General features: G+C 40.9%; 1 non-coding gene across 1 annotated transcript; it reads left to right on the plus strand.

Moving 5' to 3' along the window:
• The first annotated feature begins 1641 nt into the window (after positions 1-1641).
• On the plus strand, positions 1642-1748 carry LOC120271228. Its single transcript, XR_005539848.1, has one exon. It is a non-coding gene; the product is annotated as a small nucleolar RNA R71 (small nucleolar RNA).
• The last annotated feature ends 20106 nt before the right edge of the window (positions 1749-21854 follow it).

The raw sequence follows: 21854 nt of genomic DNA on the forward strand, positions 1-21854 counted from the left end.
GAGGACAATCTCTTAAAGGTAGAGGGTGTATTATCGGGCTTGGGGCAACCTAGCAATGGTTCATCCAACTTCTTCGGTTCACGTACGTCTCCAACAGGCTTGGAGTGTTTCCGGTGTCGTCTCCTAGCCTTCTTCATTTTCCGAAGCACCTTCTTCAAGATCCCCGGGGTAGATGGTACTTCTTCCGTCAAACCAAGCATCGTTACTTCTTCATAATCCTCCTCTTGGTCGAACAAACCCTCGTACGGGTCCGGATGGAACATTACCTGCATGTATTCATCAATAATCTCATCAGTAGTCTCCAGAAAATATAGAGTGTCATCAAAATCAAGAGAATGCCGCATGGCTTCAGCAAGGCGGTATGTGAGCTTGTCATCTCCAACTCTCACCCATATTGACAATGCTATTTCTTCACCATGGCATGACGTTGATGCTGGCCCCTGAGTCCGCCAATGCCATTTCCTCACCCATATTGACAATGCTACATGGAATAATGAAGCTTCCCAGGTCTTTCTTCTTGTTCGGCATGTTCCTTTTCAACACCTCCGAGCATGAAGCATCTAGAAACACCGAAGCACTCTCCTCCAACTTCCTCTTGTTGGTCAATAAGTCTTTCAAGAAGTTCGCATACTTAGGCATTTGGGCCAATGCCTCAACAAAAACAATATTGATGTGGAGTTTCTTGAACAAACTCAGGAACTTTTTGTACTATTCATCGCCTTGGTCATTCTTCAATCTAGAGGGATAAGGGATTCTTGGGTTGAAAGGTGTTGGTGCCACCTCCTTTTATTTGCTTGTTTCCTCTTTTACCTCTATAACCATGTTCTTTTAGCATCTCACTCGGAAGCTTACCTTCAACCTCACAACCACTTCTCAAAGTGATTGCCTTCACCTGCTCTCTAGGGTTGGTCTCTGTATTGTTCAGCAAGCTTCCATGTGGCCTTTCAGAGAGAGACTTCGCAATTTGCCCCACCTGATTTTCAAGGTTATGTAAAGAGGCTGTGTGGTTGCAAAGTGTGGCCTCAACTGATTCAAACCTTGTATTTGCAGATTGCACAAATCTTGTCAAGGCCTTCTCCAAATTATTCATTCGGGTTTTCAAACCTGAAACTCTGTTTTCCACATGCGGGGCTTGTTGTTGTGGTTGGAAACCCAGTGGCCCATGGCCTTTGGTGGACCCTGATTGCTCTATGAGAAATTGGGATGATTCTTCCAACCCAGATTGTAGGTATTGCTATATGGGTTTCCTTGAGGTCTCATGCCATTACCTACAAAATCAACATTCTCCAACGAAGATACATCACCAATAGAGATCGGGCAATCGGAGGGAGCATGTCCTCCATCACACCCATTGCAATTCGTCACGACCGCTACTCTATTTGAAGTTAGAAGATCTAACTTCTTACTCAAATTTTCATCTCGAGCCCTAATGAAGTTACTGCATCTATCTCATGGAGACCGGCCACCTTTTTCTTCTCCCTACAATTCCATTGGTAGCTGTTTAACCCCATTTCTTCAATTAACTGACGGGCCTCATCAAGGGTCTTGCTACCTAAGGTACCTCCTGCTGCCGCATCCAAGAGTTGCCTTGTACTTGGGTTCAAACCATTGTAAAAGGTCTGAACAATCATCCACTCTGGAAATCTGTGTTGCAGGCACTTTCTCAGGAGCTCCTTGAACCTTTCCCATGTCTCAAATAGAGACTTCAGTTCCAACTGAACAAAGGATGAGATCTCATTCCCAAGCTTCGTGGATTTTCTGGGAGGGAAATAACGGGCAAGAAAAGCTTCTACATCTCCTCCCATGTGGTAATTGATGCTCTAGGTAATGAGTGTAGCCACTGCTTCGCTCTCCCTTTTTGGGAAAATGGGAAGACTCGCAACTTGATGGCATCATCCGTCACCCCGTTTATCTTCAGCATATCACACACCTCAAGAAAACTCCCTATATGACTGTTTGGATCCTCATCGGCCAAACCATTGAACTGTGCGAATTGCTGTAACATGTGGATGAATGTCGACTTCAGCTCGATGTTCTAAGCTGTAATCGGGGGACGCACAATACTCGATTGCGTCCCCAACACTGAAGGCCTGGCATAATCGGATAATGTTCACTGTTGCTCTTTTTGTTCTGCCATGTTTTTAGATTCTTCCATTTCCAAATCAGCTAGATTAGACTATTCAAGCACAGGCTCTTTCCCTTTTTTTCTAAGTGTATGTTCAAGCTTGGGATCTCCTTCAATCAATATTGAGGGGTTCCCTTGGGTCATAACATGGAGCTGCACTCAAAAAGAAAGAAAAAAAAATTAGAACAATGATAGAACAAGAAGATATGAAATAGAATGTACCGTGAAATAGCTAAGAAAAAAAAAATGCAAAGTATCTCTAAATGCCTACTTCCTGGCAACGGCGCCAAAAATATGACATGATCCCCTTGTGTATATCCCGCAAGTGCATGGGTTTGTCGAAGTAATAATCCCGGATGAGCGAGTATCGTATCCACAGGGAGTAGGGAATAAAAACGCTTAATTCGCATCTTAGCTATGAGGAAGATGAATAGTGATATCTGTGACAATGAGTCAATTCTCAAAAGTAAAAACAATAAGTAAGAGAGCAGAAGTAAAGGAGAAGGTAAGGCAATCGATAAAGATGGGGTACCCGGATATTGCTCCGCCTAGGACAATCATTACAAGTGCAAGAACCCTCTATTATGCTTCCTAATCAATGTAAGTGAGTCATGGAAATCCTTAATTACATAGTCCGATATCTAAGGTTAACTATGCCTAACTCTATACATGTCCCGGAGGAGAGATTGAATAACCTCTCAAACTCGCACTAGCATAGAATTGCCATAAGTTCTAGAGATTCCAAGTGATAAATCTCTTCCTAATTGTAGACCTAACCCTTTGGCCCAGGTGGAACGTCCCTAACCATGATTAAGCCCTAGATACTAAGATCACTTCTGTGCTTCACTCCGTTACACCTGCAACTAAGCCCCAGCGGAAGGTCATACTTTAGACCATTCACTCTATTGTGTCTACAAAGAACTCGAGGAAAGGAGGTAGAATCTAACACATCAAAAGGGAAAGGGGACGCTCCTGTACCTCTCGACCCTCTTCAACCTAGCTTTGTCTAACACTCATGGTGTGTCACTCACTCACAAGGTTACCAACAATAACTCTCAACCCTAGTGGCACTCTAGGGGAAATGTTCATATAATCAAGTATTCAAGGTTGGAACTCACAACAAACATCAATTAATTGAAAGCATAATAAAGAGATTCAATGAAACAAATACATATTAGTGTTCACAAATACCCAAGTACCCACTAGTGGTTTAGCTCTCCATGGAGCTAAATACAATCAAAGAAATAGAATGAAAAAGCAATGAATCCATAGAGAAACCCCCTCGATAATCGTGTCAATGGTCTTGTGGATACGATACCCACTCATCTGGGATTATTACTTTGACGACTGATTAACGCCCTTTGTGTAAGTCCTGCAAGTGCACGGGGTCGTCTAAGTAATAATCCCAGATGAGTAGGTATCGTATCCATAGAGAGTAGGGAGTAAAGACACATAAATTGTTTCTTAACTATGTGAAAGATAAATAGTGATATATGTGACAAGATATCAAATAACCAAAGTAAAAGCAACAAGAAAGAGAGCACAATTAAAGGAAAAGGTAAGGCAATCGATATAAATGGGGTACCCGGATATTGTTTCGCCTAGGACAATTGTTTAAAGTGCAAAAACCCTCTATTATGCTTTCTAACTTATGCATTAATGAGTCGTGGAGATCCTTTAATACATGGTCCCAAATCTAAGGTCAACCATGCCTAACTCTATACATGTCCCGGAGGAGAAATTGAATAACCTTTCAACCTCACTTTCGTATAGAATTGCAATGAGTTCTAGAGATTCCAAATGATAAATCCTCTTCCTAGATGTAGACCTAACATTTTGGTCCAGGCGGAAGGTCCCTAGCCACAATTAAGCCCTAGTTGCTAAAATCACTTCAACGCTTCACTCTGTTGCCTCTACAAGTAAGCCTCAGTAGAAGGTCATCCTTTAGGCCATTCACTCTACTATAACCACAAAGAACTCGAGGAAATGGAGGTAGGATAAATCACACCGGAGGGGAGAGGGGATGCTCTGCAACCTCTCGACTCACCCTCTCAACCCTCTCCAAACTAGGTTTGTCTAATTCTTGTGGTGTGTCACTCACTCACAAGGATTACCAACAAGAACTCTCAACCCTAGTGTCACTTTAGGGGAGTATTCAAACAATCAAGCATTCAATGTTGGAACTCACAATAAATATCAATTAATTGAAAGCATAATAAAGAGATTCAATGAAACGAATACATCCTAGGGTTGACATATACCCAAGTACCCACTAGGGGGTTTAGCTTTCCATGGAGCTAGATACAATCAATGAAATCGAATGTAAAAGAATAGAATCCATAGAAACCCCCTCCATAATCATGGAGATGGTCTTGTGGAGAGTACTCTACTTGTCGCAAGTGTCCCTTTGTCCGGCCTAGGATACACCTCGCCGGATCGGTGCCGACGAAAGCTGTCCCAATAACCTTCTTCCAAATGGCGCATGATGTCGGAGCCGTAGAACCTCTCCAAATCCCTAGACAATAATCCTCAAAACCTTACCCAAAACCCACTCTCAAGTTGGGGAAAGATGGAGAAAAGAATGCTGAAATCGGGGCTGAAATCAGCTTTTAAAGGGCTGAAATCGGGAATTCACACGCCCCTGTGAGCGCCCTTGTGGATTTTTCGCACGGGCGTGTCAAATTTCCACACGCCCATGTGGATTCTCTGTTTTCCTGTTTTCTCAGCCGTCAGTGAACAATGCTGCTATAATATTTTTGCTAGACTTTTTGCTATAGTACCTGCTACGGTACCGGCCCTAAATACTCCCGAATCCATGCTTTCTTCGAGGTAACGCAAACGGGCAAACGTTTACGTCCTTGATCACTTTGCTTCTTTAATAACGAACATATTGGTGGAGATCTTGTTCTATGTTATTGCCCTTGTGCCCTTCCAAATAGTTGTGCTAACTTGAATACAAGGAGGTTGGCACACATTCCAGCATCTCAAACCAGACCTATGTCTTCGTGTTTAAACCTTAGCAAGATTTCCTCCAAATTGGTGCATTACGACCCACATTCGCTTCGTTCTCTCATAATCAGCCTCATAACCCTACCTGCATGAAAGTAACATAAATACAGACATATAAGTGTTAAAACCCGAGAAAAGTAATGCTCAACATAAGAAAAGAACGCTTCACATTCTTATCACACAAGCACTTATCAAACTCCCCATACTTAAGCTTTTGCTTGTCCTCAAGCAAAAATTAAAACATTATGTGCATAGATGAAGGAAATATTGGAAGTGCTTTTCCTTAGGTTCACCAAAGCATACAAAGAGAGCATTCTACAAGTAAGGGTAATTTCAACACTAAATACGAAAAATCAATGCTCTAGTTAAAAACTTGAATCAAAAAGGACAACAAACCCGAAACCGTGTGAGTGTGTGAACTTACTCAAAATATCCCAAATTATACTCCTCAAAGTTCTAAGTATAAGGGACTTATTTATCTACAAAAAGTAACAAAAATTTCAAAGATGGTAGTAGCTTCAAACATCCTCTAAGGTAGCACTTTCCAAAGCGGTCGCTAAGGTGGCTTTCACACTTTGAGGTGGTAGCTCATTCTACCGGAGTGGTAGCTTTCACTCATCCTATGAGATAGCTTTTTCTCTCATTAGGGCATAACTAGTATCCGACTTATGAGAGTAGCTTCATACTTCATAGATGATAGCTCTTTCCACCCAACAAGCACGAATAAATAATAAACTATTATGTTCCTTAATTTCCATTTTTTTCATTTTTTTTATCAGAAATAACAAAAGAAACAAGTATAACTAGTCCCTTTAACATTGAACATGAGTTTCTAAAAGAGTTTAAAGAGTGAGTAGTGCAACAAGAGTCAATCGGGCAAAAATTCCTAAAATTCAAGTAAGAACTAGAGCATGAGAACATTCAATGTTAAAACCTCTCCTAAACTCAAGAATACAAACATTGCAACTAAGGTGAACTGCCATTGGCTATGTGAGCATGTATATCAGTTAGAACCAGTATAAAAGAGATGTGTGCACTATGAAACACTCCGCCACACTTAAGTTGTACATTGTCCTCAATGCACACATGCAAGCTCACTCAAAAAATTTATGTCAAGGAAAAACATATGCGGGAGAAGCAATCAAAACAATACTCCCCTGACTCCTAGTGTTGAATTTGATCGAGCTAAATCCTTGGGAGTAATGTTCCGACAGGTTGTGAATCTCACACGGCCATGTGGCGAAACACCTTGCCCGTACCCATGACAAAGTCTCAATTTCCATCTGCACGCATACACGAGGGGGTTTAGTAAAGATCAATAAAAACAAAACAACATGAGTATATAAAAGATAAGACAATGAAGACAACTCGAGACGCATAATGAAAATAAACTTAGAAGGAGAGTCCTTTCTGAGAATACAAGTCTAAAAAAAATGTAAAAGTAAAAAAACTGAAAGGAAAGTAAATCAGGTGCCGGTGTCATGCTCTGGCTCCTCTGCTGCTGCTGGTATCGGTGATGAAGTACATGGTGGGTCAACTGGTGCTGGACTAGGTGATGGAGGTGTTGGAGATGCCGGGGGAGTCCTCGGCCGCAGGATAAATGACGAGACGACGTCTCGCTCTAAAATCCGCTGTAACATGTCAAAACGTGCCATGAACTCTGTATGTTGTGTGGCCTGGGCAGCCCGAATCTTAGTAATCTCTGCTCGGGCCTCAGCGACCTCTGTCTGTATCACCCCCACAGCACTCTCAAGCCTCTCAAAATGATCCTGGGCTTGAGATGGTGAAAACATGCGTCTTGGGGGTGGATCCTCTGCCATACGAGGTACCTCGGTCTTCATCAGTGTCGGCTGGGGCTCGGGAGCAGGCTGAGAGGCCTCAGCATCATCACCCTCATCCTCAGCTATCTCTGTAGCTGGTAGCACCAATGCAAAAAATTACGTCCGAACTCTGCGGACCATGCCCATCAACCTTATCGTCTTTAGGCTCAGGGGAGCAGGTGTACTCGTCTACTCGGCCCCACGAATCACGCTCAAGAGACCCATACCCAGAGCTAATCTCGTAATGTAGGGGCCCAAGAAGATCCCTCCCAATCTATCATAGTGCCATTGATGTCTAATGTACTCTGCGATGATGTGCCCTAGATGAATCGGTACGCGCTGCACCATCGAGTACAACTACCGAAGCCCCTGCAGGCACAAAATGGCAGTGCTATCATCATGGCCATTCACTGACCTGCTCATAACATTGTTAGGAGGTGCGTTTCGGTGAAAGAAGGACAGGATATTCTGCTACATTGTCATTCGGGCCCGACTGGGGGGCATTACAGTGGAAGTAGAACATCTAAGAAGGTTCTTGATGCAGGGTTTTACTGGCCCACAATTTTTAAAGATGCTCAAACGATGGTGCAGCATTGTGATAAGTGCCAAAGAGCCGGTAATATCTCAAAAAGAGATGAGATGCCGTAATCGTGGAATCAGGCTTGTGAGATATTTGATGTTTGGGGGATTGATTTCATGGGACCGTTTCCTAGTTCTCATGGTAATAAATTCATCCTTGTTGCAGTGGACTATGTCTCCAAATGGGTGGAGGCGCAAGCACTTCCATTTTGCGATGCGAGGGTCGTGGTGAAATTCCTCAAGAAATTGTTCTCACGATTTGGCACTCCACGGACAATCATTAGCGACCGGGGCACTCATTTTTGCAACTCCCAACTCGAAAAAAAGTGTTGAAATATGGAGTATCACATAGAATCTCAAATGCTTACCATCCCCAAACAAGTGGTCAAGTTGAGGTATCTAATAGGGAATTGAAGAGAATCTTAGAGAAAACGGTAAGTCATCATAGGAGGGATTGGGCAAATCAACTTGACGATGCACTCTGGGCATATAGAACGGCATTTAAGACACCTATTGGATCAACACCGTATCGGTTGGTTTATGGGAAGGCTTGTCACTTGTCCGTCGAACTAGAGCACAAGGCTTATTGGGCTATAAAGCAATTAAACTTTGACCCTCATAAAATCGGCCACAAGAGAAAATTCCAGTTAAAAGAGTTGGATGAATGGCGAGCCATGGCATATGAAAGCTCAGTGCGTTACAAAGAGAAGACAAAGGAATACCATGACCGACATATAAAACAAGCTAAACATTTCCAAGTCGGAGATCAAGTGATTCTCTTCAATTCATGACTAAGGTTTTTCCCTAGAAAATTGAAGTCGAGGTGGTATGTGCCATATACGGCATCACAAGTATTTCCTCATGGTGCCGTGGAAATTTGTCTCCCAACAAAAGGTGTGTTTCAAGTCAATGGCTATAGGTTGAAACATTATTTTCCAAGTGGCAACACAGTTCCAAGGGCTTGAGGTAACTTCCATCCATTTGTTCCACCATGATCATTTGAGGTAATGCACGTCAAGCTAACGACGTTAAACAAGCGCTTCTTGGGAGGCAACCCAAGTTCATTTCATTCCTCGTATCATTTTTCTCATTTGTGTTTGTGTGTTTAACTTGTACTTTTAGTGTGGTTTGGTTGTTTTTGTGTTTTCATCGTTTTTCTTAGCTAATTAGCCTTCATATTCTCTTATTTGTCATGTGGTCTTTGAGTAATTCTTGTTTTTGATGCAATCTTGATGATGTTTTGAGTGTTTTGTCAATGTTTCCGGCTTTATTTTTTATGGTTTTAATCATAAACGAAGTGTGCAACGCGTGGAGAATCGATGTGCGTCAGGAAAATCCCGAGGACCATCCTTGCGGCCGCAAGGATGCCCCTCGGGACTCATCCCGAGGGTCTTGAGGACCATCCTTGCGGCCGCAAGGATGGTCGGCAAGACCACCCGAGTGAAGGGTATACTTAAGGACTTAGGGCAGCACACTATTTATTCATCTTCTCCACTCTTCTACCCTTTTCTCCCTCATTTCTCCACCGTTTTCCTTCATTTTGTTTTGCTCTAGTTTGCTCTTCTCCCCCTCTTCTCCATTTTAGTCACATAAAATTGGAGTTTGAGCAAGCTTTTGGCCGGATCCGACCATTATATTTGCTCATCTTCCTCTTGGTTGAAGGTTTGTTCTTTCACTCAAAACTTTGAGCTTTTCATGCTTTTGTGGGTGAAGTTTCTTGGATTTTTGTTGTTGAATGAATGCTTAATGATTATCAAGAATTTTTCCTTGATTTGTAGAATTTTTGGCTACTTTTGCAAGCAAAGTTCTTGAAATTCTTTTTTCGAATTTAATGTAGCACTGGCATTGTCTTGAACTTTTTCATTCTTTTGGTGCTATCTTTGCTTGTAAGTTGGTTGAATGATCTCCACTTTGCTTGTGCAGGATGCCCATCAAGAGATTTGCTTCCAAGAGGGTTAGGAGGGAACCTACTCCTCCCGTGCAAGAACCAAGGTTTTCTAAAGAAGAACACAAAACACGTTATGCACTCTTATCACGCAAGGTGTTCGGCACGGTGAGAAAAATCGATTGGGAAGATTTGAGCACTTTGGGTTTAGATGGCAAGGTGTTGGAGCTCATTTCACATGATGGTTGGGATAAATTATTTTCCATTGAGGATTTCCTCCGGCTTCATAGACCCATGACATACTTTTGTGTATTTTGTATTTGTTCTTCTATTCTATCTTTGTTTGTTGTGTGTTGTTCAGACTTGTACTTTTGAGCTAGCTAGGGCCTTTCCCCTACTATGCTCATATTTTGTTTATGTTGGCACTCTCTCTCCCGTATTTTATTTCCATTTCCCCCTTTAAAAAAATTGTGAATGATGTTAGGCTTCTTGTTCTTTTCAGGATCATTAATTTTTCGAAGCTTGTACTTATCGCCCTCATTATGTGGTATGCCCCTGATCCATGTGGAGCAATTTGGAATCACACCAGGGAATCAGGGAAGTTTCTTTACTCCATTTCTGTGCTTATTGTTTTTCATTCCCCATTTTTCTCTGCTGACTTAGGTACATTGAGGGCAATGTACGACTTTAGGTGTGGGGATGTTTTTCTTACTTGGAGTATTTTATCCTTTTGCATGCTTAATACCTATGATAGCTATGATTGTTTAGTTAGGGACTTCCTGGCTTGGTAGAATGATAGGTGTGAGTTGTACATTGCATGTGCTTGAATGTAGCTCTGTTTCATCTTTAGTGCACATGTATACATGTTCACGATCACTTCCACCTTGTACGCTCTAACCAACCCATCATGATGACATTGGCATTAATTTGTTAAATTCGGTCTTCAATGCACTTTTAAAAGCTTCTGAGTTCCTCCACTGAACTTGTTTGTAGCAGGTTGTTTATCAGGGATCATGAGAGGTTAAAAAAAAAAAAGGGTCTATGTCAGTATTCCTCTGCTTTATAAGTTTATAAGCATGAATGCGTCTAGGTAGACTTTAATTGAGTAAGTGGGTGACTCTTGTGCCTAACCAGCATGTGTATTCATTTGAAAGATTATTTTCTGTGCAGTCTATGTTAGGGGGACCCAAGAAAAAGAGAAAGTGTGTATAAGTGTGTGGATAGAAAATAAAGCATCTCTTGTGATCTTTTGGAACCTGTTACATAATCACTTAAGGGTTAAAATCGTGTTGAGGAACCAGAGGACGTTTACCTGAGTATTGAAGAAGTCTTTGGCACTTTAATGTCATCTTTATTATGTGTGAGGTGAAAGGGCATCCTGGGATAATCCAGGGTGTGGAGGTCAAGGTGGGAGGTTGCACACACTCATTAGGGCATTCTAGATGAGACAAAGCTAATATCACTTCACTATTCATTGACCAGCTCACTCCTTGATTTCTGTCCATTCATGCTTGTGGAGTTCTTTACTTTTGAGCTTGAGGTCGTATTTTTAGTTGTTTAACTATAGTAGTCACTGTAGCTCATCGCGGGCTTCTCGGCAGAAAACTGAAATTCCTGAGGGGTCGGTATATGGCCGGTATACTGACCCGTTTACCGGTCGGGATCTGGGCACTTATAAGGTCTTGATGGGCATTTTTTGGGCATCTTCTTCTTGATTTTCCTTGTTCTTTGGGGATAAGGCTAGCTAGGGTTTGGAGAACACTTCCACATCAATTGAACCCAAACTTTAGGAGGGCAAAAAGTGAGGAAATCCGAGCATTATCTCGGCAGGGAGAGCAAGAACGAGGAGGATCTACTTCTAGGGCATCATTGCTTGGAGGTTTAAGACAACGGGAAGCCACCCCTTCGATTGGCGTCTTCGGAAGGCTTTCTCCGGGGATTCTTGCGTCATTCGACCTTCATCATTTGAGGGAGTGTTCCTCATGTTTACTTTAGTTGTTTGTATGGATTATTTGGTTTTCTTATTGAACATGAACAACTAAACCCCTAGGTCACCGGATGTAGGTGAACCTAGGGGGCAAACTTGTGATGTTTTGGATTGTTTGAGTAGTTTATGCATGTTTGGCTTGTTGTGATCCTTGTTTGGTGTTCTTGCTTGTTTTGGTACATTTGATTGAGTGATGTATCAAATTCTTGGTAGCACTTTGTAGCATGACCATTGCCTTAGTGCTAGACTCCACCAAACTAGGAAGTGTTCATTGTATAAATATGCCGTGACCATCGGGTATTTGTACCCCTCCAATCCTAGGGTTGAAAACTACTTGTGTTTCCACCCTAACTTGTGAAAACCGACATTCTTCTTGCAACTGTGTGGGAAGTTGGGCGGAAGAGATTCCGCGCTCAACACTTGCAATGGGTTAAGGGTCAATTGCCGTGACCATAGGGTTGACCTAGGTCTTGGTTTTCTCGGTCCAACTAGCCACGTGCTTTATTACTCAATTTCCTACTCCATATAGTAGCCCCTTGGGGAATCCATATCCGTGACCATTTTCCAACCTTGGGCATCTCCCGTATTTTACTTGTTTCATACTTCTTAAGATTTCATTTCGCTTTTCATTTTGCTTTCTTTTCTTCTTTTCTCTTATCTTGGAATCGGTGAGCTAAACAACAGGTAAGAAGTGAGTAGGGTAGCTCCTCAGGCCCCTTGGGAATACGACCCATTCGCGCGTGCGCGAGTGGTTTATTACTTGACGACCCGTTGCGCTTGCGGGTGTACACACTTCGTGTCGATCAGAAGAGATTTATCACTTGAATCCCTAGAGCCCATTGCAACTCTATTCAAGTGCGAGGTTGAGAGGTTATCTAATCTCTCCTCCAGGACATGTATAGAGTTAGGCATAGTTGACCTTAGATTTAGGACTATGTATTTAAGGATTTCCATGACTCACCATTGCATTGATTAGGAAGCATAATAGAGGGTTCTTGCACTTGAACGATTGTCCTAGGCGGAGCATTACCCGAATACCCTATCTTTATTGATTGCCTTAACTCCTCCTTTACTCGTGCTCTCTTACTTGTTGTTTTTACTTTTGAGAATTAAATCATTGTAACAGTTATCATTACTGATCTTTTACATAGCTAAGAAGCGGATTAAGTGTTTTTATTCCCTACTCACTGTGGATTCGATACCCACTAATCCGAGATTATTACTTCGACAAACCCGTGCACTTGCGAGATATACGCAAGGGGAACCTTGTCAAGTTTTTGGCACCGTTGCCTGGTGGTAGGCGTTTAGAGATACTTTGCACTTTGTTTTCTTAGCTATTTCACCATACATTCTATTTCATAATGCACATCGGTTTCTTACTAAAATGGTTATGATTTGTTTTTGAGAAGATCAGGAAGTGAGATAAGGGTATAGCTGGAAGAATGGCTATAAGGGCCGTGTGTTTTTCACGCCCCGTGAAAGTACATGGGCCTATGGAATTTCTGCACGGCCATGCGTTGTTATTTTCTTGTAGTCTGAATGAAACTTATTGATTTTCTTTTTCTAATACATGCAGGTATGGCCACCAGATCGAAGAAGGCAGTTCCTAAACGTCCTAGAGGGCCTGCCCTTGAGCCGGAAGTCATGGAATTCACACTTCCTGCGCATCGAGCTCGGTTTGAGCGGTTAGCGAAGCTTAAGTTTGGTCAAACGCGAATCCCAGATGTTGGGTCACTCAGGAATGTGGAACTAGCAGATGACATGGCTGATGAGGTCGAGAAACTATTATTGGTCGGTAGTTGGCACAAGTTATTGAATATTCATGACCCCGCTATCCGCTCACTCACTTTAGAGGTGCTTGCTTCATTTGAGTTCGACCGCTCTTATGCTTATTTTGATAATGTCGGCGCTATTCAGTTCAGATCTTATGGGCAACATCAAAGTATGAGCATCACACAGTTCTCCACTAGACTTGGTCTATATGATCAGGAGTATACTGAAACTGAGGAGTATGAGAGTCTTCCAATTGACATGTCGGGTTTATCTCCAAGGAGGCGTATAGAATACTATGAGGTAAGGGGCGATATGAACCAGGAGTGTCTAAGGCCTCATGTTTATCTCGACCTAGTTACAGAAATCTTCACGCCATCATAAGCAGGTCAGTGAATGATCGCGGTGATAGCACGGGAGTCTTAAACAAGCAAGAACTTCTGTACTTATACTCCATGGTTCGGAACGAGCCGGTCCATCTGGGGCACATTTTAGCAGAGTATTTGAAGCATCAAGGACAGTATGCCAAACTAGGTGTCATTTTCTCAGGTCCATACATTACTAGACTCATTTTGGGGATGGGTCTACAAGACACAATCAGCGGAGCCGAGAAGACGATAATACCAGCACCACTTGGGTTAGAGACAACGAGGCTCATGGGTTTGGTCAGTAAATATCCAAATGGTGTTTATGTGCTGAATATACCATTCGAGAATACAGGTGACGATCCTCAGTCAGTACCAATGGAGACTGAGGCACCTCCAGCGGCGGAGAACGTACCCCCGTAAGTTTGTTTACACCACCTCGAGCCCATGATCGCTTCGAGAGTGCGGTGGGAGTGATACGAACAGAGATGGCTGAGGCTCAAGCAGAGATTGCCGAGATCAGGGCCACACAAAGCCGCTCAGTACACAGAGTTCATGGCACATTTTGACGTATTATAGCAGATCTTAGAGCGAGACGTTGCCTCCTCATTTGTCTTGCGACCGAGGACTCCTCAGCCACCCTCGGATACCAGCACCGGTGGATCCACCTTATGTTTCCCCACCACCAGCAGTAGCAGAGGAACCGAAAGAGCGTGACACCGACATTTGACTTTTTTATTTTTCTGTATTTTCTTTATTTTGTATTTTATTTTAGACTTGTTCACTCAGAAAGGATTCTCCTTCTGAGTTTATTTTCATTTTGCACCTCGAGTTGTATTCATTGTCTATCTTTTATATATACTTGAGTTATTTTTGTTTTATTGAGCTTCACTGAACCCCCTTGTGTATGCGTGCAGATGGTCTTGTCATTATGGGAATTGAGACTTTGTCATGGGCACGGCCAAAGTGCTTTGGCACTTGACCGTGTGAATTTCACAACCCGTCGGAACATTACTCCCAAGGACTTAGCCCCATCAAACGCGACACTAGGAGTCAGGGGAGTATTGTTTTGATTGCTTCTCCCACATATATTCTTCATTGATATACATTATGAGTGAGCTTGCATGTGTACATTGGGGATAATGTACAACTTAAGTGTGGGGGGGAGTTTCATAGTGCACACATCCTTTTTATTGTTCTTGATTGATATACATGCTCACATAGCTAATAGCGGTTCACCTTAGTTGCACTGATTGTATTCTTGAGTTTAGGAGAATTTTTAACATTGAATATCTTCATGCTCTAGTTTTATTTGAATTTTTTGGAATTTTTGCCCGAATTACACTCAGTACACTACTCACTCTTTAACCTCTATTGGAAACTCATGTTCGATGTTAAAGGGACTAGTTATAGTTGTTTCTTGTGTTAAATTCTGAAAAAAAAAATGAATGAAGAAAGAAGGAACAAAATAGTTTTCTTGTTTGTTTTGCATTTTGGGTGGAAAGAGCTACCACCTATGTAGTATGAAGCTACTCTCATAAGTCGGATACTAGTTATGCCCTAATGAGAGAAAGAGCTATCTCATAGGATGAGTGAAAGCTACCACTCCTGTAGAAAGAGCTAACACCTCGAAAGTGTGAAAGTCACCATAGCGGCCGCTTTGGAAAGGACTACCTTACAGGATGTGTGAAGCTACTACCATCTTTGAAATTGTTGTCACTTTTGTAAATAAATAAGTCCCTTGTACTTAGAACTTTGAGGAGTATACCTTGGGTTGTTTGTGTCCTTTTTTATTCAAGTTTTTAGCTAAAGGTTTGATTTTTTTTGTATTTAATGTTGAAATTTCCCTTACTTGTAGAATGCTCTCTCTGTACACTTTGGTGAACCTAAGGCAAAGCATTTCCATTATTTCCTTCATCTATGCACAGAATGTTTAATTTTTGCTAGAGGACAAGCAAAAGCTTAAGTGTGGGGGAGTTTGATAAGTGCTTGAGTGATATGAATGCGAAGCATTCTTTCCTTATGTTGAGCATTACTTTTCTCAGGTTTTTACACTAATATGTGTGTTTTTATGTTACTTTTGTGCAGGTAGGGTTGTGATTCCGAGTATGAAGGAAAGAAACCAATGTGGATCATAATGCACCGATTTTGGAGGAAATCTTGCTAAGGTTCAAACGCGAAGACATAGGTCGGGTGTGAGATGCTAGACTGTGTGCCAACCTCCTCGTATTTGAGTTAGCACAACCATTTGGAGGGGCACAAGGGCAGTCACACTCAAGCATTCTGACTTATGCACATAGAACAAGATCTCCACCAACTTGTCTGTCATTAAAGAAGCAAAGCGATCCACGACGTGAACGTGTGCCCATTTGCGTCACCTCAATTAAAGTAGCAGCACTGTTCACAGCCGGCCAAAAATCACAATTCTAGAGAATCCACACGGGTGTGTGGAAATTATCCATGCCCGTGTGGAAATTCCACATGGGCGTGTGAAAAATCCACAAGACCATGTGGATGCCCGATTCCAGCCCTATTTAAACCCGATTTCAGCCCCGATTTCAGCCCCGATTTCAACCCCGATTTCAGCATTCTTTTCTCCATTATTTCCCCAACTTGAGAGAGGGTTTTGGCAAGTATTTCGAGAGATATTGGCTAGGGTTTTGGAGAGGTTCTACAGCTCCGACACCGTCATTCCTTTGGAAGATGGTTGGTAGGGGAGTTTCCGTCGTTGCGTATCCTATACCGGACAAGGGAATCCTTGGACGATGAGTAGAGGACTTTCCACAAGACCATCGACACGACTATCGAGGGGGTTTCTCTATGGATTCATTGCTTTTGCATTCTATTTCTTTGATTGTACTTAGCTCCATGGAGAGCTAAACCCCTAGTGGATACTTGGGTATTTCTGAACCCTAGGATGTATTTATTTCATTGAATCTCTTTATTATGCTTTCAATTAATTGATGTTTGTTATGAGTTCCAACCTTGAATACTTGATTGTATGAACATTTCTCCTAGAGTGACACTAGGGTTGAGAGTTCTTGTTTGTAACCTTGTGAGTGAGTGATACACCCCGAGCGTTAGACAAAGCTAGGTTGGAGAGGGTTAAGAGGGTGAGTTGAGAAGTACAGGAGCGTCCCCTTTCCCCTCTGACGTGATAGATTCTACCTCCATTCCTCGAGTTCTTTGCGTCCATAATAGAGTGAATGGTATAAGGGATGACCCTCCGCTGGGGCTTAGTTGCGCGTGTAACAGAGTGAAGTGTTGAGGTGATCTTAGTATCTAGGGCTTAATCATGGTTAGGGACCTTCCACCTGGACCAAAGGGTTAGGTATATAATTAGGAAGAGATTTATCACTTGGAATCCCTAGAGCTCATTGCAACTCTATTCGAGTACGAGGTTGAGAGGTTATCTAATCTCTCCTCCAGGACATGTATAGAGTTAGGCATAGTTGACCCCAGATTTGGGACTATGTATTTAAGGATTTCCACGACTCACCATTGCATTGATTAGGAAGCATAATAGACGGTTCTTGCACTTGAACGATTGTCCTAGGCGGAGCATTACCCGAATACCCCATCTTTATCGATTACCTTATCTCCTCCTTTACTCGTGCTCTCTTACATGTTGTTTTTACTTTTGAGAATTAAATCATTGTCACACTTATCATTACTGATCTTTCACATAGCTAAGAAGAGGATTAAGTGTTTTTATTCCCTACTCTCTGTGGATTCGATACCAGCCCATCCGGGATTATTACTTCGACAAACCCGTGCACTTGCGGGATATACACAAGTGGACCTTGTCAATTGTATTACTAGTGAATGTGTATGTATGTGACACAAAATATTGATCTATGTCTTGCACTTTTTTAGGTGGCAACACATAAAGATGAAATTGATCCTCATATTGCCGAAATGTCATATGGTCCTGGATGAATTACTCAATGTTGCAAAGGTTATATTATAAATGGTTTCAAGTTCCACACACAAGACTATGGGAAAAACTGTAATACAAAAATTAGTGGAGTTTGCATGAAAGGAAGTTCTTATAATGATCATGAGAGAGATTTTTATGGTGTCTTGGATGATATTATCCAATTAGAATATTTTGGTGTTGGAAACAAAGTTATACTTTTTAAATGTCATTGGTTTGATATGGAAAAAAGGGTTAAGGTTAGTCCTCATCATGTTCTTGTTGAAATTAATCACAAATCAGTACTTCATAGCAGTGAACCATTTGTTTTAGCTGATCAAGCTCAACAATTTTGTTATATTCCTTATCCCTCTAGTAAGAGAGATCCCCGTGATTGGTGGGCAGTTTTCAAAACAAAGGCACGAAGTAAATTTCATGTTTCTACAAGAAAGACTAATGAAGAAAGTACAATTGATTTAATTGATGACATTTTTTGAAGAAGATGAAATGTGCATTTCTACATATGATACTCCTTTAAAGGAACTTGAAAATCAATTGTTCTTTCTAATGGTATATTTGAGGAGATAACTTCATTTGTTGAAGAACGATAAGAAGATGAACATGAAGATGATGAAGATGGAGACAAAAATGATGACGAAGACGCGGATGAAGCAAACAATGTGGATGATGGAGATGATGAAGATGAATTTGAAGATGATGAAGAATATGATTTTCATTACTACAATGATAATTGAGAGCTTTTATCAATTTGCCTATTTGTCATTAAAAAATATTAATCTTTACATTTATTTTAAGTATTCGGACTAATCCCGCCATATTATTTTTAGTTTTCCAATTTTATATCTAAAAGTTTATGGCACTAGGTTGCAACTTATTCCATGAAAAAATTATCTTGCTTATGTTTGCAATTTATTGTGATACTAAATGCATGATTTTTTTTTGTTGTTCATGAATGTTGATCCTAACAATTATTATTTTTCACAATAGTGTTGCAATGGTTAAACCAAAAGACCCCAAGACCAAAAATAAAAGTAAAGGTCAAGCAATTGAAACAAGCAACATTCGCTCTACAAGGAATTCTGCATATCGTCCACCTTTGAAAGTAACTTCCACTATTCAATCCACTATGGAACCATTTGTGATAGCATCTTCTATGGGTACTCCATGCAATCAAGCATCGACAAATAATGATCCACCAATTGAACCAATGGTGAATGAGACATTAGAATTAGGTTCCGATGGATTATCAACTGCAGTTGAAGATGTTGCAAGACAAGATATACAACACCGAAAAAGGGGACCCACTTTAGGAAGAATCACTCCACAAGATGTAAACGGAAAACGTCATTTGACAATTCTTGGTGATAGGTAATTTGTGATATATTCACAAGTAGTTCTTTCTTTGGGTTTATTAACTACATTTTTGTTTTTATACTTTTATTGTTTAATGGCTAACAATAACTCTTCGTACAGTGTTTTTGCGGAGAAAGGGGTGTCATCAACTATTGTCAAAATAATTAAAAATTATTTTACTGGGGTGTGGCCAACTTTGAAAAAAATTCCAGATGATGTAAAAGAAGCTATGTTTATGAAATTTGGGGTAACTATCAATTGTGTTACTTTATCTTAATTTGCATTACGTCCACAAACCTTAAATTTTATCTTTGTAAATATGACTTCTAATTATTAATGCCAAATTTTAGGAATATATTACTTGGCCCTTACAAGAGGAACCTAATGTATGAAGAGTATGGGAAAAGACATGTAAGGAGCGATTCAAAGACACATTGAATGGTGAAAGAACAAAAGCTATGGAAGAAGTTGGTGTCACTAATGTTGCCGATATTAAGAAGTGTAAAGGAATGAAACGGAATTGGATGCTAACTGAAATTTGGGATGCTTTGATAGATACTGTTTGGAGTACAGAGAGTTGGCAAAACAAATCCAAGAAAGCATTGACCAATTGTTTAACTCAAAAAGAAGGAAGTATCACGAAACACACTAGTGGTTCTCGTTCATTCTTTGCTACTCAAAAGCTAATGATATCTAACTTTTTCACTTCACTCATGTCATGGATTTAATTTTTCCAATTTATTATAGACACATTTGTAATAATAAAATTATATGTGTAGTATAATTAAAAACATTTCTTATGTAGGAAGAAGAGCTTCAACAACCAATACAATATCCAGAATTGTTTGAAAAAACTCATAAACGGTCAAAAGGAAGTTGTGATTTTGTAGACAATAAATCCAAAGTTGTTAGTGTATGTTAATCATTAGTTATTTATTCTTTAGGTTGTGAATTGTTACTTCATATTTTAGTAAACTTAAATCAATTAATTTTTTTTAATGTTTTTGACTCAATCTGCATTATCAGAGAAATATGGTGATAATACTTCTGATCGTCCTGAGTTTGATCCAGAAGCATGGACGTCATCAGTTTAAGGGAAGATAGCTACACGCACGCATGTATATGGGTTTGACACCATGGTTAATTCTAAAGCATTATTTGATGCTACTTCTAGTGCGGCTGCATGCACAACTAACTCAGTTTGTGGTCCTTCCACTAGTACTCCGGATATGAATACTTTTCTTAGTGATAATAGAATCGTGAGTTTAGAGGAGAAGCTTGAATCATTGACCGGTGATATGAGTCAAATGAAGAATGCTATAGGTGATATAAGCGATTTGAAAAATCAATTTCAGATTATGATGAGTTTCATGATGGAGAAATTTGGATCAAATATTCCTCCATCAACAAGTAAATGATTTTAGGTATAAATTTGATCTTACTTCTCTTAATTTTTGGTGTTATACTTATAAATTTCTAGTTGCAATTTAATTTGATGGATTTTAAATTTTCTTGATTTTCATATAGGAAAACATTTGGACAATAAGAGGGAAAAAACACAAGGTAATTGAATATACCTTCATATATTAAATGTAAAGCTTCAAACCATTCCTAACTTACTTCTAAACATGTAATACATCCATCTAGGAAAGAACAGAGTACATCCATCAATTTCAATCCATTAGCGAAAACAATAGGGATTAAGGGTTTACCGATGAAGTGAGTATAAAAACTTTGAAGTCGGCTTGCAAATCGAATGGAAATCCATCTAAAACAGCGGTGAAAGGTCGAGTAATTGATCAAGAGTGTTTTTCGCATGTCTAAAAGGGTAATGCATGAAAACTCAGCGGGATATTTTTAAGGAAAATCGCGTCCCCTGGAATTCTACACATCGACACGGCGTTTTGGAAATTACCCACGCCTCTGTGACTCTATAGGAGAGCATCCATAGGGGCAGCTGCATGCCCCTGTGTGCTCTCGGGATAATAGTCAATGGCTCTGAACACAACCTCACGGGCATGCGGAAAATACCCACGCCCGTGCTCCCGAACCACAGGGTTAAATGTACGCCCCTATAGACTCACTGTCCAACCGAGAAGATTTACTAAGTGTTTCACACTCCCGTTCAGAAATTCCGCATGGGCGTGGATCGTTACCGGGCAGTTCACAATGGCAGATGCACGCCCCTGTGCGTTCTTAGGATGGAGGAGAACCTCTCTGCAGGGATCCACAAGGGCGTGCGGAAATTACCCATGCCCGTACGTTTGTGGAAAAGTCATCCACAGGGGCGAATCAATACCCATGTGTCTTCTAGGGAAAATCTTCTAAGTCTCTGGAGGGAAACACACGCCCGTGTGGAAATTCCGCACAGGCTTGGACCGTCACAAGGTCATTCACAGTGACGTGTGTAGACCCACGGGCGTGGATAAATTCCACACGCCCGTGCGTTTTATCTAGATGCCTTAAAAACATTGCAGGCTTTGCAGAAAATTCCTGAACATGCATACACACTCGAAGACTGCCCTACCATGCAAAACACACCAGCGAAAACATGAGAAACTAGCTCACACAACCAAAAACTTCATCAAATGCATTAGACAACATTATAGCATTGAAAATCCACAAGGAAAATCATAGCAATGCATCAAAACATATAGACACCAACACTCAACTTCTTACTCATGCAAACACTAAATTAACCACTAGAAAAACAGTAAATGCTTGGGTTGCCTCCCAAGAAGCGCTTGTTTAATGTCACTAAGCTTGATGCACCTCTTCCTTACCTTATGAAGGCTTGAAAAGAGTGTATTCCTCCCAACTAGACATTGCATAGCTACTTCCTTTAAACCAAAAATCTACTTGCTGGGTTGGAATACTTGTTGGAGAGTCTAACCTTCTTACCCTTGTCCTCCAAGGAAACAATTTGGGTTAGGATTTTTCCAAGCTTAGCATAGGTGGGTCATTGGATGGCTTCAATCTCCTACCCACATCTTCCAAACCCAAAACCTCTTTCTTGCAATTTAT

The sequence above is a fragment of the Dioscorea cayenensis genome, chromosome 10 (assembly GCF_009730915.1).
Source record: "Dioscorea cayenensis subsp. rotundata cultivar TDr96_F1 chromosome 10, TDr96_F1_v2_PseudoChromosome.rev07_lg8_w22 25.fasta, whole genome shotgun sequence".
In the NCBI taxonomy this organism is placed as follows: Eukaryota; Viridiplantae; Streptophyta; class Magnoliopsida; order Dioscoreales; family Dioscoreaceae; genus Dioscorea; species Dioscorea cayenensis.